We start from the raw sequence: 15,551 nt of genomic DNA, 5'->3' as shown, positions 1-15,551 counted from the left end.
TGTCTTTCATCTGTTTAGTGCTGAGTAAAGCTACTCAAAATGTCATACGCCATCCTCCAATTATTTCGGAGCATTGTCTCGTCCCCTGGACAGTCACATAGCCGTGTCCTTTATTGCCGGGCGCCCTTCACTGTAAAGGCCATTTGGCAGACACCGACTACATACGAGCACTCAATGTTTTTCTACCTCGTCTCCATCAGTATGCCGGTCATGCCTCTCCTTTCTCTAATCCCAGTAAGGAGCCCCACTTTGCCTTTTTATATTTCTCTTTTTCTCCTTTTCTGTCAAGGGGATGCCCGTATCCTATCGTGCCATCGAAACAACAGCCCATTTCATAAAAGGTTATTGCATTGCAGCCCACAATCTATACAGCAGCATTCTCAAACTGTTTACCCACCTATTAGTTTTGCATTACCTCTGGTATTTTTCTGAACTCAAGAGAATCCCTCATAATAGCGGCAGCGCTCCAGCCGACAGCTTACTCATTTTGCAGAGAAGCCAAGCTGCATTCTCAGATGACGAGCTTATTAGCAGTGTGCCGTTCGACGTGCTGAGGACCACCCTCTTGCAAACCTGACAAGCCGAATGGTGTTTTCAGCTTTGCATAAAATGCACTGATTGCTGCTTGTCTCTCCACTTGTGTGAAAAGCTCTCATCCTGATATAAAAGACGCCACGGGAGAGCGAATAAACCATTGATAAACAGGGAGGCGAAATCAAGGATACTTCTCTGCTGTCTAATTGAATTATTTGTATGGAAAACAAAAGGAGACAGAATACTGAACAAGGACTTGAGATAATTGTGTGCACAGAGAGAGAGAGAGAGAGAGGCAGCGGGGACGAGTGGCAATCCCTGACTTAGCACATTTGCATATGTCTCTGGCATATGGAGAGAGTGTAACGACATTTACACCATTTTTATCTCAACCGTACAAGTGGGTTTGACAAGTAATAGCAGCCACTGTCTTGAGACCAACAGGGGCGTTTTGGACATGGAGTGGATGGATTTAAACAAACTCCTAACTGCAAATCGTAAACCAGAATGTAGCTTGTCCTGCACAATGTTATTATAATTAACTAAAAATATAATAAAACAAATATAAAAAAAGCAAAAACAACATTTCGCACAAGGCATTAAAGTGAAAATGTAAAAATAAAATCTAATTCAAAATATTAACAAAAATTATCAATAATACTTAAAGGGATATGTCAGACTGTGTCTTTACGTCTTGTGTTTCCCCTCCTCTCGTGTCCTTATTTGGAGTTCCTGTTCCTGTCCTTGTTTGTCGTGTTCATTAGTTAATTAGTCCCCAGCCCTGTGTTATTAATTATCTAGTCTCCCCAGTGTTCTTAAGCCCTGTGTTTCTTTGTCTCAGTGTTCGGTCTTGTATATTGTCATTATGAATGTCAGTGTAATTGTCATAGTTGTCTGTTATGTCAGTAGATGGTTGTAGTCAATAAATACATTTGTTCCTCATCTCCACGGCTCCGCGTTTCCCTGGCTCCAACGACACGTGACAGAATACCGAACCAAAACAGAAGATGGAAGTCGTCGCCCGCACCAGCCTGCCGCCGCTGATTGTGGGCCACCGCCATCTGCGGCAGGGCCCGGCCCGCTGGGCAGACCACAGGCTGGTTGCGGCGAAGACACGACAGCCATGGGCGGCTCTCCCAAGCCCACCGTTTGCAGGGAAATTCCGGCCGCCGTTCGCGGCTCACCCAAGCCCGCCGTTCACGGGGAAATTCCGGCCGCCGTCCATGGCCCGTGCAAGCCCGCAGACAGAGAGTATGGCAAGCCCGCCGCCAGAGAATATGGCAAGCCCGCCAGAGAATCTCAAGTGCCCACCAGTGCCTGCTCCTCGCAAGTGCCCGCCAGTGCCTGCTCCTCGCAAGAGCCCTCCTGCATCTCCGCTGGTCCCGTCCAGCCCTCCTGCGTCTCCGCTGGTCCCGTCCAGCTCCGCGCTTCCAGAGCACCCCCCAGTGCCTGCGCCAGGAAGGCGCCTCCCTATCTCCGCGCTGCCAGAGCGCCCCTAAGAGCCCGCTCCCCATGAACGCCAGCCCAAAACTACCTCTAATTTCCCCAAGAACATTTTTTTTTGGGGGGGGGTGTAGGGCTCCTGCCATAGAGGCCGAGGCGGGGGCTGGGGCCGAGGTCTCGGAGGCAGACCCGCCATGGCCTCCCGAGTCCCCTGATCCGCCATGGCCCCCCGAGTTCCGGGATCCGCCCTGGAGGCCGTCCGTCCCCGTACGCTGCCCCCTGAGGCCTCCAGAGCGCCCACCCCCCTCCCCGTTGGATGTTGTACGGAGCGGGCCTTTCGGGAGGGGGAGTAGTGTCAGACTGTGTCTCTACGTCTTGTGTTTCCCCTCCTCTCGTGTCCTTATTTGGAGTTCCTGTTCCTGTCCTTGTTTGTCGTGTTCATTAGTTAATTAGTCCCCAGCCCTGTGTTATTAATTATCTAGTCTCCCCAGTGTTCTTAAGCCCTGTGTTTCCTTGTCTCAGTGTTCGGTCTTGTATATTGTCATTCTGAATGTCAGTGTAATTGTCATAGTTGTCTGTTATGTCAGTAGATGGTTGCAGTCAAAGATATTTGTTCCTCGTCTCCGCGTTTCCCTGGCTCCAACAACACGTGACAGGATAGTTCACTCAAAAATTTAAATTGTGTCATCATTTACTCAGCCTTAAGTTGAGATTCTTCTTCTGCTGAACACAAAAGAAGATATTTTAAAGAATGATGGAATAGTTGACAGTAGCCACAGTCTTCCATAGTATGGAAAAAATACTATGGAAATCAACTGGAAATCAACTCAAATTAAAATGAGTAGATGATGACAGAATTTTCATTTCTGGGTGAACTGTCCCTTTAAATAACGTTGGACCTGCATTATTTGTACTACAGACATGAATGATGTCTCAAATCAAGTGACTTCAAAAGTAATCACACTTTATTTTTGCAATGTGGAAACTATCATAGACATATATAGGAAACAAATTATTTTACTAATCAGTATTTTTTTTTCTTGTTTTTCATTAAAACAATCCATAAAACAAGACTTCCGAACTGTAAATACCAAATACTAGTAATATTCTAAATGCTAGTAAATACTAATATGTAAATGCTAATTATAAATACCAGCTGTACTTTAGATTTTTTAAATAATTGTGAGATTTTGCTTCAGCAAATTTTAATATTTCAAACTTGTTTTGTTATGAGTTAAATTTTGTTAGATGTAAAAACACCAATGGTAAGAAAAATAAACTGATTTCAAGACATATTCTCTGAAAACAAGTTTTATATCTTATGCAGTTTTGCTTCTTATGCATCTTTATGGACGTTTTAATACATTTAAATGCAAAACAATAATAAATACTGCGGTACAAAAGAACATGCGACTTGTAGGTGGGTAAGCATTCACCCAGAACACCCTAGCAACACCATGACAACCACCCTGAACACCTTAGGAGCTGCATGAAAATGCTTTGGCAACCAGCCGCCGCCCTAGGACTGCATTGACAGGTTTTGCGGGCATTTGAGTTGCCGCCAATTCATTCCCCGTCAGCGCCATTTTCTGCATTACATGAATATACAGCATTACTCATTTCCGTATAGTTGACATTAATTAGACTCATTACCTCTGAATTAACAAATGAGCGACAGTGCCAACATCTTAATCACAGAGCTAAATATAAAAATAAATTCAGCACATTTCAAGCCTTTTTAGCACCAACTGGTTCCACTTCGTTGTGAGCTTTCTGAAGGCCAATTAACCGAAGAATTAAAGTACCAATTAATATCGAGTGCCAAGTTTAGATACAAAGAGAGAAAAAAAGTAATGAAGACTTCATCTATTTTTGTTAACTGTTGACGTACAACTCTAGACACATTTAAGTGCAATTACTAATGTTAGAGATGAGTGAATACCTGGATTTAGATTGTACGACTTTTACAAATGCCAATTGGCTCTTTGCTTGTGCCAACTGTATTTAGGCTTCAAAATTCATTTTTTAAAAATTATAAATAATAATAATAATAATAAACAGATAAATAAAAAACACACTCATATATGTATATGTATATGTATATGTATATGTATATGTATTCGCTCTATTGCATACGACATATTGACAAAACAAACTGTTCAGATCAGATACAGAGCTTTAAGCAACACACACAGCCAGAAACAGCACTGGTCTGATGAAGTGTTCAGGAATAATAGCACCTGTCCAGCTTTCTCCTCACTGTGACTGGATGGACCGGTAGGCATTATTGACCTGTAAACACGGATGGTCACGAGTTCAAACGGATCCTCTACACCTGATGGAGAGCAGCAACAGTAGTGTTGGTGTAGATGTAGGTGTTGTAGCTGATGGCAGGCTCTTCTCTCTCAGCTCTTCTCAATGTCTTTGCTAATTGCTTCTGTCTTTTTCCTCTCTGCGGCAAAATCCGTGATATAAATTGTCTTTTGTCTGCTTTCCTCTGTTCTTATTTGACTTTGTTTTGAATCCTTTTGCACTCTTTTCTGTTCCTGTTGTGACCTCTCTGAGTGACTATTGCATGGGTCATAGCACTCATAAGTCTGGTGTAAGAAAGCCACAGAGGTTAACAATGAGAATTTTTGCAGCCAGTTTTATTGCTTTTTGTTGTTGAGTAATATAAAGAAAAGCCTAAAAAGCAGATGCTTCAAGCTCATTTGACTGCTTTTCCCATGAAACAAAGATGTAAAATGTATGATCACTGGTTCTCGAGTGCAATTTTACTTAATTAATTATAAACAAAAATTACACATTAGGTTGGGATTTGAGCCCAGATCCCCTTTCATACCTTTTTCACCCCTTTCGTGCCCTGCTCACTTCAAAGTCCCCACTCCAAGGGGATAGGGATGATCACTTCCATTTGGAATTTGCCCCATGAACCGTTCAGTACGAATATACGTACCGTTAAACTCCTAATATACTGTATATATATATTTATATAGTACGTACCGTTGCACCCCTAATATATATATCAATATATATATGCTCCTTTGATATTATTTTCATCTAAACCACTAGATGGCACAAAAACGTGGCATAGTGCTTTCCAAAACATTAGCTTTTCAAGATGCACATGTATATTTGTCTGATCGTGCGCAGCAGCGCAAAGTTGATTCTGTGCTTACTTGATCTAATATTTAGTTTTTTTAAATGTTTTAGATTTAAGTAGCAAATGAGAATCGCTAAAATTAATGCATATATTTTGAGACAAATGTCTTCTTTATGATTTTCAGTTTTGTTTAAGATAATTAAAGCAACAGTTTTTAAATAACGAAAGAATATGTAAAAGTATGGTATTTGGGGTAAAAGCACCCTGATGTTGAGGCGCACAGTAATTAACATGATAATTAATAGATGGCTGATTTTTCCATTTGTTGACATGACATGGTTAGATTCAGATGGTAAATGTCATATATTATGTTGGGTGTCCATATTAGAGATAATCACCATGTTTAGAATGAAACCATCATATTTAAAAACATGATAGGCCTATTAATCATATCATATAATAAAATATCATTTGTTGTTACTACTGTAAATATATATTCAATTATAATTAGATCTCCTTCAATATTTTCAGAATCTTTACTTATTAAAATGATTTTGTTTCTGTATTTTAAAATATATTTTTATATTATATAATATTTTAATGACAGTATATTTATTGAACACAAATTATTTTATTTTTCAAAATAAGCAGAAGATAGTACAAACTTTGCTGAGGTGATTATTTTAAACAAGTATTAACATTATACATAAATAAATAAATAAAAAACATTATTTAATAACAAATAACATTATATAGCTGATACATGTATTTGTATCAATACCATGTGACTTGTGTACAATACCCCCCCCCCAATAGGTCCCCTTTGCCACCTCATACATTTATAAGATTTTTAAACAAAATAAACAACTTGAATGTTTTATTTTCACACAAAATCTGTTGCTCAATTAATGTTCAATACAACGTATTTATTTTTCTGCAATTATACATTTTAGGCGCAGTGAATAGCACTTTTTTTTTTTAAGGTGGGCCTTTAGCCCCGTTGTACCCTATATATATATCTCACCAAGGCTGCAATTCTTTGATGAAAAATACAGTAAAACAGTGATATTGTGAAATATTATTATGATTTAATGTAACTGCTTTCTATTTTCATATATATTTTATAGTTATCTTTTAATCAAATGAGAGTTAAACTAAATTTTTTGGCAAACAAATGGGTTTACCATTAAAATTAAAACATGGAGAAATAGTGTATTGTGTGATTATTCTTTTAAACAAAAGTTGTTGTTGTAGAAGTATTAGTAGATAAACCGAACTTTTATTTTGACGGGTTGCCATGAGGACCTCTTACGTTTCTGTATAGCCTATAGGGGACGGGGGCGTGACGTCACTACTCTAGCGCCGCGGTGGCTGATGGGAAAAATTGCCATTTTGTGAGGCCACTTGTTGCGACGCGCCGAGGAAGTTGTAATATGAACGTGTTTTAAATAGGATACAGAAATTGAATAAAGTGTAAATCAACATATTAAAGTTATTCAACAAAACATTATTTAGTCAAGAGCAGTGAGGGATTTAAGAAGACGTGCAAATAATACATTTCTGTGACGATGCAACAATGACCGATTAGGCAATTGACAATTCTGTCAACTGTACCGAAACGCGAGCTAAAGTCTTGTATCGCAGCGTGCAGCAGATGTGAAGAGAAGGTCAAAGAGAGGGCGCAGTGCAGCTGAATCACTCACGCTGTTTTCAAATGACTGGTTGTGTGAATTTATTTACTCATCTAACCTACACGCTATATTGAATAAATGTTTTGCAGGAATTTCCCTCATTTTAAAGTCGAAAGCTGCGGAATATATGCAATCCCACACGAAATTCAGGACCTGATTAAGCATAATTCTACTGTACATAGAATTGTGAAACATGACTTTTCCAAAACTTTCTGGGTTTATTTATTTTTCCAAAACTTTACAGGCCTGGAAATTGCTGTTTTAAAATTCCATGACTTTTCCAGGTTTTCATGACCGTATATGAACCCTGAATGTGACGATCGGGTGCGGTTATCTAAATCAAAATCAGGCAAAAATATAGGTGCGGGTGGTTGGCCATCTTTTCCAGGTACCGTTTTCTTGCGTCCGTTAGAAGTTTGTCTCTGTATAGTACATGTTGTTCTTTTAATCGACTTTTCAACATTGTTTTTCTTGTGGTTGTTTTAAGTCTCGCCCGATGTGGCCACACAATATGGCGGCGCCCTCTTGTTTACGTCCCAGAATGCACTGCGCAGTGACGTCGGTTGCCAAGCTCTATGTATGTGATATGACGATCGTTTTACTCAAATGAAACGGTCAAATGCTCATGAAGCAACTCTCAGAGCAGTTCTGGGGATGTTGTTCATGAATTTATGTCCTCATTTAGTGAGACGGCAGATGCTGAAAACACCGTGAGCGTCGCACACTTCAGTGTGTGTGTGTGTGTATAATCAAAACCGCGCGTCTGTGCCATTCACATATACAGAGACACGCAGAACATGCAGGATTCATATTTAAATAGTCTTTTTGCAGCTTAATATTTACAGATACTAGTCCATAGCGCGAGTCGATTTAAGTGTACTGACCTACTTTTGATTAATTCATCCAAACTTTGACGAACTCCGTGACTCCACGTTATACAGTAAATTCCCTTTATATGACTGGATTCCATGATTTCGTCCGCGTTTTCCCCATCGCGGAAACCATACATAGATAATATTGAGGTGTTTTACAACTTGTAGTGGATTGTGATTTATTGCAACTTGAGCAACGTCTGCTGCTGTCTTTGAGAGACAACTGATGCGTGATGATCACTGAAAGTGAAGCAAGAGCTTTCAGTGTGAGTGCCTTAGTCTTCCACATTGATTGGTCTGATTCGTGACTCCCAACAAATCAGATGTGCGGTGGGTGGAGACTGCTCTAGGCCACAGGGTGGTGAGTTCTGACAGGCTGCATCAGAGCCAAATAGCGCGTTTCAAAATTAAATAATTTTATCGGCACATCGGTTTTGAAAATGACCGATACCGATAATCATAAAAATGCTTAATATCGGTGCCGATAATCGGTCGCCCCCTACTTTGAAGTGTGTTCTTTTAAGGGTGTAGGGCATTACATTCTCGTATAAGCGTTTGGAACTCCCTTAGTGAAAGGAATGACAGACCAAATGTTACCTTGACAACACTGCACGTGCATGCAGCATTCAGCGCTCCAACAGTTGTTGCAAATAAATATTTATTCTTATTGTTATTTTTTTTTTATTCAAATACTGTGTAATTGTGTCTTATTTACTATTAAACTTTTTTTCAAACTAAACTTGCTTACAATGCAGTCTTCAATCATATTTCTATCACTGATGAAAATATTTAGTATTACATAGAAATAAAGACAAATTTAATTAGCTTATTCTATGTTTGTAAAGTCAAAATAAACCCCAACTTTGCTTTAAAATGCATCGCAAGATCACCTAAGTGAAGATCACATGATCACAAACGGAAGTCACTTCCATGAAGCGACCACTGCATGTTCCCTTCGCTAACGGACTTCTGGAAGGGCCCTTTGTTAAGGGATTCAGTTGCTCACTTTTGTTTGGAACATACCTACAAATTGTGTCCCCTTCCCGAAGTGCCCTTCAAAGGTGCAAAAAAGCCGTTTGGAATTCTCCCACTGTCTAAACATGAAGACATACACTATTTACCACACATCCTCTGGACATAAAAGATTAGGACAACAGAAAAAGATAAAGGGCAGAAGAGCGGGACATTTGGAAGAGATATTAGGTGAGAGTAAAGAGGCAACAGGAAAGGTGAAAGAGATGAAAGGTGTTAGGACAGAAACGTGAAGATGGATGCTCAAGGAGAACAGATGCCCGAGCTTTCTGCAGTAACATTGAGCATGAGCTATGGAATGCAGATGATTTTATTGACGCTGGAGCAAAGCGAAGCAGATCAGGACTTATTTGTGTCTGCCGTCTGTACCACATGCTCTAAGTTTGCCAGATGGTTCATGAATAACAGAGAATCGAGCAGGTTGCGGAAAAATAAATAAAAAAACACACACAGACACTTTGGTTTACTATTGAAGCCAGGAACATACTTTATGCAAGTTCACAAATGCAAACATAAATGCTTGGCCAACATATTCCCATTATACAAAAGTGAAAAAAATAAAATAAAATATTTATTAATATTTATTTATTTTTCTCTAAAAGCAGCTTAGACAACTATAAGTAAGCCATTTTAGGTTGATTTCCTTCATTTCCTGATTGAATATACAAATATTTCTGACCAATGGAATACCATAATTATTTTTGCTATTAAATTTCATGTTTTTGAAATGAATCTCTGATATTCACCAAGGCTGCATTGAAAAAAAACTCTGAAAAAAATGTAATATTTTAAAATGTAATATATTCCTGAATTTTTAACATCATTACTCCAATCTTCAGTGTCACATGATCCTTCAGAAATCATTCTCATATGCTGATTTGCTGCTCAACAAACATGTATTATTACTATCAATGTTAAAAACAGCTTATATTTTGTGGAGCCTTGATTTTTCTAAGATTCTTTGATGAAAAGAATCAAAAGAACAGCATTTATTTGAAATACAAATCTTGTCAAACATTATAAATGTCTACCGTCACTTTGGATCAATTTAATGCGTCCTTGCTGAATAAAAGTATAAATTTCTATAGAATTTTGACACATTTAAGAACAAGCAATCATGGAATCGAGCTTAGTAGCTAGAAGCATCTACTCTCGTACCATTGTAAGACTGTACATTGTGTTTCAGAGCTGAGACTGCTGTATTTAAACGATGGATTTTCAGTGAAGGTTCTGTAAACACTGCTCAAAGTGAGTGAGTGAGGTTTCAGCTGTAAAACACTTGACCCAATCTGATTAATATATCAATCATATTAATAGTCTGAATATATATGATAACACTTTCCAACTCTCTCTCTCTCTCCCTTCCTTCTCCTCCCACCCCTGCAATGCACTTTTCTTGCAAGCTATTATGATTTCCCAGCTCATTTCTCACAAGCCCACATTCTCCACATGGATTATGAGCCAAAATAAACACAAACACAAGTATAATCATATTATATTCATAAGTGTTCCCAAAGCTTCATCTACAGTCAGCATAGTCATAACTAATAGTTTTAGTACTCAGAGTCTAGTATTGTACCTAAGAGAGTCTATTTTATATGCAATCTGCATCTCCGCAGAATCAGAGCCATAAACCATTAATAGCTTCTTGCTACTGCTAGCAGTGTTATTATAGTATTATTTATGCATGATTACAGTTTTTAGTAGTATTTGGAATTAGCTTTTGTTTATACTTTTAGGTTTCATTTTAGTTAAGTTTTAGTACTTTTATGTGGTTTTGTCATTTTTATTATTATTATTTATTTTAGTTAGTTTTAATGTTTATTTATTCTATTTCCAGTTAATAATTGTAGTGCTTCCACTTAAACTAAAATATAAATTTGAAATGTTGCTTTGGCAACTAACAGAAACAAGTTTTTAATCTCATATTTATACTTTATTTTATTTCAGCTTTATTACAGTTAACACAAACTTTTTAATTGTTTTAGTTTTAGTTATTGATAGTAACCCTGACTGATAGTCAGAAGAAGATAGTCTGTAATCATTCTAAACAGCATTTTATCGACTTCTATACAAGCCATCAATATTTTTGTTCACTTTTCCTATGTGAAAATACTATTTTGAATATTCTTGTCTTTTCTTGTCTTGTTTTAGTTAACAATAACAACATGGCACTAGCATATCAAAGCTAACATATATGGATTTTTTTTTTATTAACATGTAATACATTTATTTATGCTTTCAGATATCAGTAATCTAGCACTCTTAATTCTTTTTAAACACATATTAGCATGTCTAAATACATTATGCAGAACATATTTCTACTCAAATCAGTAGCAGATTCTGTCTGGACCCGCTCAAGTGTTTCCACGCTAAAGCAAAAAGTGGGTTTTGAGGCATATGAGGAGTTTTGATTTTAGGATTCAAATCGAATTTATTCATTTCTAACGTCACGCTATATCAGTACATAAACCACAGCAGGGTGGTGAGCCATACCTTTCAGATATCTCGGATCCAGCATATTTACTCCACTACAAAGACACATTTAGTTTCAGATAGCTAACCCTGTGGACAGATCCGTCAAATAAAAACGCTCCTCTACGCCTGCGTTTCCATGAAAAATACATTCAGCGGCGTGCCAGACGCGCAGCTTTCATCACAATGTAAACAATTTATTTTCTGTGAGTCAAGACGTGCGCTGGAAATCCCCCAACTTCAGCGAGACTGACAGTGGCATCTTTTAGGTGCCTAACTTAATGAGATCCTGGACTGGCGGATAAACATGCTAATTCAGTTTGGGGTGGCAAAGTGATTCGAAATGCAGTCTAGAGTAAAAACATCTGCGAGTTTAAATAGTTGAACGTTGGAAGCAAATTGAAAATTGGCTCGGTGCACAAAGCGCTGTCATTCATTCAGGCTTTTCTCACCCAATATATAAACATGCACATGTTCGTGCTAGAACTGTATTTGGACGCCATTCATTACAACGGAAAAATCTTTCAATGCGACAGAAGTCGTCGCTCCTTGAAGGCAGCATGTTTCTCTGAGCATTTAATCATGATTACAGCTAACTGAGGACGGGCTGTCATCTAAAGACGGTCATCAACTGGCCATTATCTTGAGTACACAAACAACACTTTCATCCAAATAAATGGCCGAAAAGTGGCTCGAGCTGCAACTGGAGGACGGGACAGAGAAATTAAAATAAATGTTTTGCTTGCTAGGCTCATTTTAATAAATATATATATGTACATTTTATTCTGTAGTCAGCAATAATTCCTGTCCTCATCTCTCACATTGATGCAGTTGCAGAGTATTGCCTGTTAGTACATTTATTATGTAAGATCATAACCCACGGTTCATATAGTAACAGGCCCTGTGGTGTAGTTTCTACCTAGAGACCACTAAAACCTATTAAACAGGCCCTTTTCTACACTCCTGTAGCATTTTATCTCCTAAATTCAATTTTTAATGAGGCAAGGTTTCTTGCAGCAAAAACAGGCTTTTTATTTTTATTTTGTTTTTCGCAAGCATTATTAGTCCTGGAATTAAACATGCCTATGGTAACTACGAAGACTCATTATGTAAATGATTTCTGTTCTGATTGGTTTTTGCATTTCCTCCCTTCTAACCACCTGCCATACAGACATTTTATTCACACTCCAATCAATTCCTGATGACATTTTTATTCCTCTTTGAATATCCTACTTCTCTCTCTCTCTATATATATATGTGTGTGTGTGTGTGTGTGTAAATATAATTGTGAGTTTATATCTCACAATTTAGAGTTTGTTTCTCCTAATTGTGAGTTTATATTTAGCAATTGTAAGTTATTTTGATTTTTTCTCACAATTTTGAGATTACATCTTGCAATTCTGATTTTCTCAACTCATATTTCTGCATGTGTATGATCAGGTCAGGTGACTAAAAATTTAGAAGACGAGATGTAAACTTAAAATTCTGAGGAAAAAGTTAGAATTGCAAGATATAAACTCAGAATTCTGAGGGGGGAAAAGTCAGAATTGAGAGATATAAATGGAATTCTGGTTGAAAAAGTCAGAATTGTGAGATATAAACAATTCTGAGGAAAAAGTCTGAATTGCAAGACAGAAACTCACAATTATAAAAAACAACAAAAAAAATTCTCATAATTGTGAGTTTCTGTCTTGCAATTCAGAATCTTACATTTCAAAAACAGAAATGTGAGATATAAACTCACATGAGATATAAACCTTTTTTTTTTGTGAGGAAAAAAAACTATTGTAAGATATAAAAAGTAGGAATTGTGAGAAATAAGCTCACATTTCACTTGTAAATATGTCACATTATGCATATAAAATGGTACAAACATTTACTTTAATGTGACATCAATATCATGACTACTTCTGAACTATTGCTCCATTTACAGCTTTTAGAGGAGATTTTCAATGAAAATGTTAGATTGTGTCTACACAGTACATCAAACTCTATTTTAAAAGCGCTAATCCTGATTCCATTATACATCCCCATTAAGACTTTCCAAACCATTACATACTCTTTCAGTGGATGCAGCAAACGAAAGGTGCTTGGTCACACATAGACTATATAAAACATATTTCACATCATTAGCTTTTTAACCTTCTTTTCATGATGTGCTAGACCGTTAATGACGGCAGTGATGAGATTTCACTCACTGTATCCACCTGTAGCAGTCAGACCAACACAAGACTCAACGACCTCTCAAATTTCGATGAACTGTAGATAAAAATAGCTGAATGGCACCGTGGAGCTGTCAACTGTCAATATTGAGCTCCTGTGATTAAGTGTTTGAACGGAAGCGTCTCGCTGTCTCCCTCTGTGGTCAGCTGTAGGTCAGACGATACGGCTCAGATTCTTCACAGACACAACACTGTATAGATGTGCAATACAAGCTTGCTTTTCAACAGTTTAGTGAAAAGCATCAGTTCTGGAGATACAAGGGTCTCTTCAGAAAACACTTCTGAAATATTGTTCTTTTGTGTCTGGTTGCGGTGCTTTAAAACCTGACAGTTTATTTTGTGTCCTTGGGATAACAATGGATTTGTCCCTTGTTCTACATGCTCAAAATCAACCACGCCGTGTAAACGTGTGACCGAAGCAGTTCTACATTTCTCAGGCATTTTAAAAATAGCTTGCATCACAGTCGCACTAAAATACACAAACAACAAAGGCTTTTCTTAAAGGCATGCTGGCATTTTATCATTCCGTCAGTTTTTAACATGGTGCATACATTATGTAACTCATGCAACTGGATAATCCATATTCTGCCAGTGGAGACCCAGTTTCTCTGCTCTCTGTGGGAGGAGGTGGGGTGCATGACTTTTGCATGACTTTGCTCAGAATGACAAGTCTTGCCGGCATATGCCAAGTGTCACAGCTCAGCCTGTATTTCACAAGAGCAGATAAGATAAACACTGAGAATCCAGAATGACACCTACTAGCTGATAGAAAATGATAGAGGGAGAAAATCTGATCTCAAATGCAGTGGTTTGCATTGTCATCCTTTCTGAAACTATGTGAAAATGCATTCAATGATCTAGGGATCTTCTTAACAGAAAACGCCAGCCCATAAGGAAAGAGAAATCATGAATGAGATCCATTTAATATTTCAATTGTTTCTCCTATATGTCAATAAGATGAAATGGAGAACAAATTATTTTTCTCCTGATAAAAAAGTAATCTTATGTCTCCTTCAGAACAGTCTGAGATCAAAAGTAGGATCTCAATATGAACTCAAACTTTTCTTAAATTAATTTAATCTAAACTACTGTATGAAATAGGGCTGGGCGATATGGCCAGAAAAATAATACCATTATCATGATAAATGTCAAATTTTTATTTTGTTCAAGTTTAAAGGCAGATTTTAAGTTGTATAAACGAGATAGTTACTTGTGATTTTAAACTACTCTTTATGGTCAGAACTTCATGTTTTTGAATTCTTTACACTTTTCCAATCATTTTTCCTTAACAAAATAAACATTTTAATAGAACAATTGATTTCTCAGTTTCTGCATGTTCTAATGAGTAATATTGTTTAAAATTAAGAAACAGGTTTGTGTTGCCTGTGTTGTATGAAAACCAGTATTCTAAATAAGCTACAGTTAGTATAAATGTGCAAACGCTACAGCTTAATCACAGAAAATACCGTAATTATATTATATTACTCCTTTAATACATTTAATACATGTCTACATTAATAATATAATAAAATTCGATATGAATTCCAATGTTTCTGACACAATACCATGGTGCTTTTAGTTAGGGTTGCCAACCGTCCCGTATTAGCTGGGACGTCCTGTATATTGGGCTTAATTTATGTGTTGCGTACGTGACCTCCCATGTCCCGTTTCTGCTACCCACTAACTGATAAAACAGCAGTGCTGATCAGAGTGCTGATCACTTGAGAATGATCACCGATAACTGTCATCATTCAATCACAGCCACCCTCACGCAGTATATGTTAAGTAAATCAGAAATCGTGAACATAACTGTTCTAGGAAGGCTGCGGAATCCTCTGCCGGCTCGTCGCTCCCGCCTCACAGCAAGTGCCGCTCGCACTAATGCCAATTCAGTCCGTGTTTTGACCTAAGTAAATCAGTTTTGGTGAATACAAACAACGTGATTATTTTTCATAAGTCCAACATCCAGCCGCGCAAGACACGTGATCAGTAAGGGAAGTCGTCGTTTAATGTTGTTAAATAGAGAAAAACATTTGACTTTTTTTTTTTTTTAAACACAAAATGACCAATAAAAAATTGTCAAGTACCAAAAGCAGCCCTTATTAAATCTATAAGCTGTCTTTAATTGAAAAATACGCATTTTCATATACTAATGTGTATATATACACACACACACACA

At 37.5% G+C, this 15,551-nt stretch overlaps 1 protein-coding gene across 6 annotated transcripts in view; it reads right to left on the bottom strand.

Moving 5' to 3' along the window:
* rtn4r (reticulon 4 receptor) overlaps positions 1-15,551 on the bottom strand; it is an 88,878-nt gene that overhangs the window by 4,390 nt on the left and 68,937 nt on the right. Inside the window, exon 1 of one of the 6 annotated variants that reach the window (XM_058774646.1) lies at positions 4,218-4,361. The exons of 4 other annotated variants lie outside the window; for them this stretch is intronic. The gene's annotated coding sequence lies outside the window, so the exon portion shown is untranslated. Of the gene's footprint in view, positions 1-415; positions 947-4,217; positions 4,362-15,551 lie in introns of those variants that run through there. One more of the 6 variants, XM_058774645.1, reaches the window with a different exon arrangement.

The sequence above is a fragment of the Onychostoma macrolepis genome, chromosome 05 (genome assembly GCF_012432095.1).
Source record: "Onychostoma macrolepis isolate SWU-2019 chromosome 05, ASM1243209v1, whole genome shotgun sequence".
NCBI lineage: Eukaryota > Metazoa > Chordata > Actinopteri > Cypriniformes > Cyprinidae > Onychostoma > Onychostoma macrolepis.
Note: the sequence above shows the minus strand (reverse complement) of the source record. Positions and strands in the feature narration are given on the sequence as shown.